Source organism: Strongylocentrotus purpuratus, unplaced genomic scaffold (assembly GCF_000002235.5).
Source record: "Strongylocentrotus purpuratus isolate Spur 01 unplaced genomic scaffold, Spur_5.0 spur5_scaffold_18, whole genome shotgun sequence".
NCBI lineage: Eukaryota > Metazoa > Echinodermata > Echinoidea > Camarodonta > Strongylocentrotidae > Strongylocentrotus > Strongylocentrotus purpuratus.
This window is the reverse complement of record NW_022145603.1, coordinates 2,662,208-2,668,207: the sequence shown is the minus strand read 5'-3', so window position 1 is coordinate 2,668,207 and position 6,000 is coordinate 2,662,208.

The window sequence follows — 6,000 nt, the reverse complement described above, 5'->3', positions numbered from 1 at the left end:
TGACTCAAACGGATTATTAATATAAGCTGGGTATTCCGTGTTTTCCATGTGTGAAAATGAGTTATTCTTGGGTGTCTTGATGGTTTCACAGTTACCATTTAAGTTCCGTGGTGATAATCCCGTGACTGTTGGCATATTTCTATTTTCACCAGTTGATAACTGACTGTTGGCATATTTTCATTGCACCAGTTGATAACTGGAGTGTGCATATTTCCAGTTGCACCAGTTGATGACTGAGCGTTGGCATATTTCGAGTTGACCCAGCTGACATCAATTCATTTGCATATTAAATATATGGGGAGCGTGCAGATCTATGTTTTTTAAACAATTTATCTGAATTTACAGCAAATTTCTTAATTACTGATGATTTAGTTATATGCAATTCATTTCGAAAATACTACAAATATAAATTACCAGTTATTAGGACATTTCGCTACTTCGTATAAATAGTTAAACATGAATAAGGGAAACATTAACTGTGAACTAACATAATTTCAATAAAGTACAAGTATACGAATTTTTTTCGATTAATTCAATTATGTAAGTCTACTTATTACCAATGCCCTTACATTGAAAATACAGACGTACCAGTATTGAAGTATTGTTGCTGTTCAACTGGTTGGAAGTTTTACCAAATGGTTCTAATGGCTCAGCTAGACCAGTTGAATTATAACTGGTCTGGATCAACTGGATCATTTAGCCCATTTCAATTTCCAGGGTTACCAGTTGGCATTAAATGGTTCATCAACTGGACCAGTTGCAACTAGCTTTCTCTTCTGGGATGTTTGCACCCCCCCCCACCCAACCCCTCTAATCCCAAACTGCTTCCGGCGCGCCTGGACGTAATTATGGAAGATCCAAGACACGATGTTCAGAAACGGGATGAGAACGTCATTATTTTGGTTCATTTATTGTGTAACATTTGCGTAATTATTGGGTTGAACCCGGGTTACAGTAACATACTTCCTCTTCGACGTAAATTTCACGTGAATGAAGAACATGATTCATCTCAAGTCAGCCTCGTAATATTCACGTGAATTTCACGCAGATATTTTGACTAAAACTATCACTAACGCTTCACGTAATTCTGTGACGCGATAATTTCGTGTATGAAGATGTAATTTCATAACCAAACAAACACGGGAGTATTAGGTTTACAAACCATGGTCTCCAAGGTAGGGATAATCACGTTATTATAATGGTGATATTGCAGTGACAAGTGCGTGATTTAGTGTACGTGTGTTTCAAGTTACCTAATGCAATAAACGTATTAACACATTTACGTAAATGTCCGGTGTTTGAAGAACGTAACTCTCCTCAAGTCGATACCTTGATATTGACGTGATTTTCACGTGATTTTGTTTATTGGGTAGAGAATTGTCTCAGCTAAAACATATCAAAATTTGGATGAAATCGATCAATATTTACAGATATACAATTAATTTTCCAAAAATATGATGACGTCATAATATGCAAATTGAAATTTTGAGTTCGGAGGGCCATTATGATGATGTCATGAGTTAATTGAGGGTCAAATGAGACATGAAATCATATTTCCGACTCATACTTTATCAAGATATGAAAAAAAAATTGGGGTCATCTTGCATCCTAAAGAGCTACAATGGATTTTGTATAGGCATGTTTTTGCCCATATATGCTATGTATTACAAGAGCTCGCACGCACAGACATTTACCTTGAACGGAGGCCATCATAAATACGTCATGAGTTAATTGAGTGTTCGAACGGAATTTACCTCGAACGGACGCTCATTTCGTTATTAATGATCATAAAGAGATAAACATGGTATCAAATTGTTCGGGATAAAATTGGCAATACTATGATAGACAAAAAAAAAGGAGATTTTAGGTTGCGTACGACCATTACGAACACAAACGTGCGCGTAAACGGAAAATGGAATTCTCAAATCCCACTTTGTAAGTGAAATATGAGCATGATCCCGGCATCTGATCGAAAAATAAAGGGCACACTTGTGATAGCTTATTGTCTCAGCTAACACCTACTTAAAGCTCAGCGTAAACAAAGATAAAACGACGGAGATATTGCTCGCGAAAGACGAGAATGTAGAATCCAGTTTTGAGAAAAAGTCATGTCCCATAGAGAATACACGCAAAATGTAAAAAATTGACATGCCTCCTTTAATCGCAAAAATACGCCATGATACCATTGTCAAAATGAAATATCCTGACCACTGCATTTGTAGAGAATATTCTCAGCTAAAACATATCAAAATTTGAAAGAAAATTGATCAATAATTACAGAGATACAATCAATTTTCCAAAAATCTGCTGACGTCATAATATGCAAATTGAAATTTTGAGTTTGGAGGCCATTATGATGACGTTATGAGTTAATTGAGGGTCAAATGAGACATGAAATCATATCTCCGACTCATAATCTATCCAAATATTTAAAAAAAATGGGGGGTAACCATCCATTCTGAAGAGTTACAATGAATTTTGTATAGGCATGTTTTTGCACATGTATTGTGGATACAGATAGCGCAGATCCGCGCGTACTGTAAACTTTGACGGACGCTCATTGCGTTATTACTGGTCAAAAAAAGGTGAACAAGGTATCAAAATGCTTGGAAAAATGTAATAAATATAATAGTGAAAATTTGGCAATTCCATGTTGCAAAATGTTAGTACGCGCGGTTACGCGCGGAAACGCGCAAAAATATAAGTGCTCGCGCGCAAATTTTGAAAATGCTTACAATAGCCTGAAACGTGTGCAAAAAAAATTTGGAATGAATTTGAGCATTTTAAAATTTTGATGCGCGCGTACGTGCGCGTCAAGGTGCGCGCACGGATTTTGTTGACATTTTTAGTTGACCTTTGACTTGAAGTTGATGTATTCCAAATATGGTTAATTTTTGATGACTCGTTATTGAGATATGATAATGACCTGATTTTTACAAAATGGCGCCTGGATGACGTCACGATGACCTAATGACCTTGAAAAATTAAATTAGACTTGAAAACATAGGGCTTGATGACTGACAAAAATTTGAAGGAAATTGACCATGTCGATTTCGAGTAAACGTGTGCACAAAAAAGTGTACGGAAGAAATAAAAATAAAGAAAGAAAGAAAGAATAAAGAAAATTCTAGCGAAATCAATAGGTGATCTGTCGTTGACAGACCACCTAATAAAGAATAAATAAAGAAAGAAAATTCTAACGAAATCAATAGGTGATCTGTCATCGACAGACCACCTAATAAATAAAGAATAAAGAAATAAAGAAAGGAAATTCTAATGAAATCAATAGGTGATCTGTCATCGACAGACCACCTAATAAATAAAGAATAAAGAAATAAAGAAAGAAAATTCTAACGAAATCAATAGGTGATCTGTCATTGACAGACCACCTAATAAATAAAGAATAAAGAAAGAATAAAGAAAGAAAATTCTAACAAAATCAATAGGTGATCTCATCGACAGACCACCTAATAAAGAAATAAAGAAATAAAGAAATAAAATTCTAACGAAATCAATAGGTGATCTGTCATCGACAGACCACCTAATTATGAGTGGAGTTTTCTATATGATATTCAAAATGTTTACAATTAAACAGTATAAAAGAGAGATTGAGGTATTGTAACATTGAAGCATTGCCACAACGATCAATATGATTGATTCTAGTAGTTCCTTAAACATGCTCTTCAACAAAAGTTATTCAAGTTTCTTCACACATATGTCATCCAAGCGATAGTGAAGCAGCGAAGATTCTTGATCTAGACTGCTTGAAAGCAAAAGGAAATAAGAGAAAGAAAAATCAATAAAAAAATCCAAGTCAAAATCAATAGAAAATCATTATCAGAATGTCAATTATGAAAGGGAACTTAACAGTGCATTATATTTATGATAAGATGAAATTATTTTGTGTAGTTTTGGTACCAACTTTTAGAGAGGCTCTTAAATTAGATACTTTAATTGGTATAACCTTAGTATTAGCAATTTTTGTTAAGGATTTAAAAAAAAAGTTAGATGCTGACCTCGATAGGACCACTCATTCCCTTAAACTAAGAGACATGAACATTAAAAACAATTAATTATGAACATCTCAAATTTCAACTAGTTGGAAACGATCAAGAAGGGAAGAAGATACCTTTTGACTTGTTCACAAGCATAGGCAGTAGCTCATTATGAGAATCGCCATCGAAGCCATCTGAACTACTTTGATGTCACCATGCCAAGTCACATCTGCAGCTCTGACTGTATTCAGTGAATTGCTTCAACAATTCCATACCGCTCCCACTTTGAGGTCACCATGCCAAGTCACATCTGCATCTCTGTGCTCAGCGAAAACGAAGCTAAGACGACGGAGATATTGCTCGTGAAAGACGGAAATGTAGAATCCAGTTTTCAGAAAAAGTCATGTCCCATAGAGAATACACGCAAAATGTAAAAAATTGACATGCCTCCTTTAATCGCAAAAAAAGCCATGATATTTTCATCAAAATGAAAATTTGTGGATACTGCATCTGTAGCAGGCGCGGATCCAGGGGGGGGGGGCCGAGCGGGCCCCCCCCCCCCCCGCAAAAAAAAAAAAAAAAAAAAAAAGAAAGAGAGAGAGAGAAGGAAAGAAGTGGAAGGGAAAGAGGAGAGAAAGGGAAAAAAGAAGAGGAAGAAGAAAAGAAAAGAGGGAAGAAGTAGATCGGGGGGGGGGGGGGGCAAAAGGACTTGCCTCCCAGGCTGTTGCCCCCCCCCCAATCAAAAAATAAAAGAGAAGCAAGGAAAGGGAAAGAAAAAAAGGAAAAGAGGAGATACAAGAAAGGAAAAAAGAGGAAGAAGAAAAGAAAAAAAAGGGGATAACCACACAACAAATCGTCTTCGTTCTCTAATGATTTAATGAAACGTAAGCTTCCGCTTAGCGCGGGAGGAAGAAAACTCAATTCAGACGAGGATTATTTTTTGGGAACGGTACAGCAAATCGTCTTCTTTCTCTAATAATTTATTGAAATGTCAAAGCTTCCGCGTTTCGCGGAGGAGGGAGGGGGAAATCGCCCCTCCCTGCACCCACCCACCCACCCCCAATTACGTCACTGCTGGTCACCATTACGAACCAATATTTGGCTCGCATAATTTCAAATTTTGCCCCCCCCCTAAGAAATCCTGGATCCGCGCCTGATGTATATATACAGCGGCAACAGTTTTAATATAAAATGTAAGTTCTTCTTACTTAAATCATTGGTCTGGAAACAATTATTTGCCCATTGTTGTGTATTGTATTACATTTTCACTGACAATGAATTCACATTGTAATGCAATTTTCAAGTTTCCCAGGCCTATTTAGGAGAACAGAAGATTGATATTGTTTAGTTGTACGATAACATCACTCAGTTTGATTTGATTTGATTGGAGATATATCTCATTAAAAACAGAGTAAAGGCTATACAGTTTCAAACAAACCTACACCATTAAACTTCAAGCTCACTCACACATGATTTATTGCGACACTTTCAAGGCTACTTATTATTTCAAGTTCATGTATATACAAAGGGCAACAGCTTCAATATTAAACGTAATTAAATCAATGGTCTGGAAAATGTTAATGCCCATTGTTGTATATTATACAACATTTTCCATAACGATGAATATACATTGTATGATGCAATTTTCAGGAAAACCATACTTGTCATTACTGTTATATTTGTTATATGATACTAAAGCAAATCGTTTCGCTTATCGATAAGATAAATCAATGTGAAGTACGTGTCAAATAATGAAATCATTACGTGCTATTTTAAACCAGACTAGACATTTGAAACGTATAAAAAATGTATACACTATTGACAGCAAGCAAGTTTTTTAAACAAAGAATTCAGAAATTGAACAACATTGCACATTTTAGTCTACACGATATGCTCTACACCCTTAGTTGGACTGTAAACAGTTGTCTTCTTAAGTCTTCCATATAAATATAAATTTAAAGGAGGTCAATAATCATTACGAAAACACCACTTTCGTAAGGTTGAC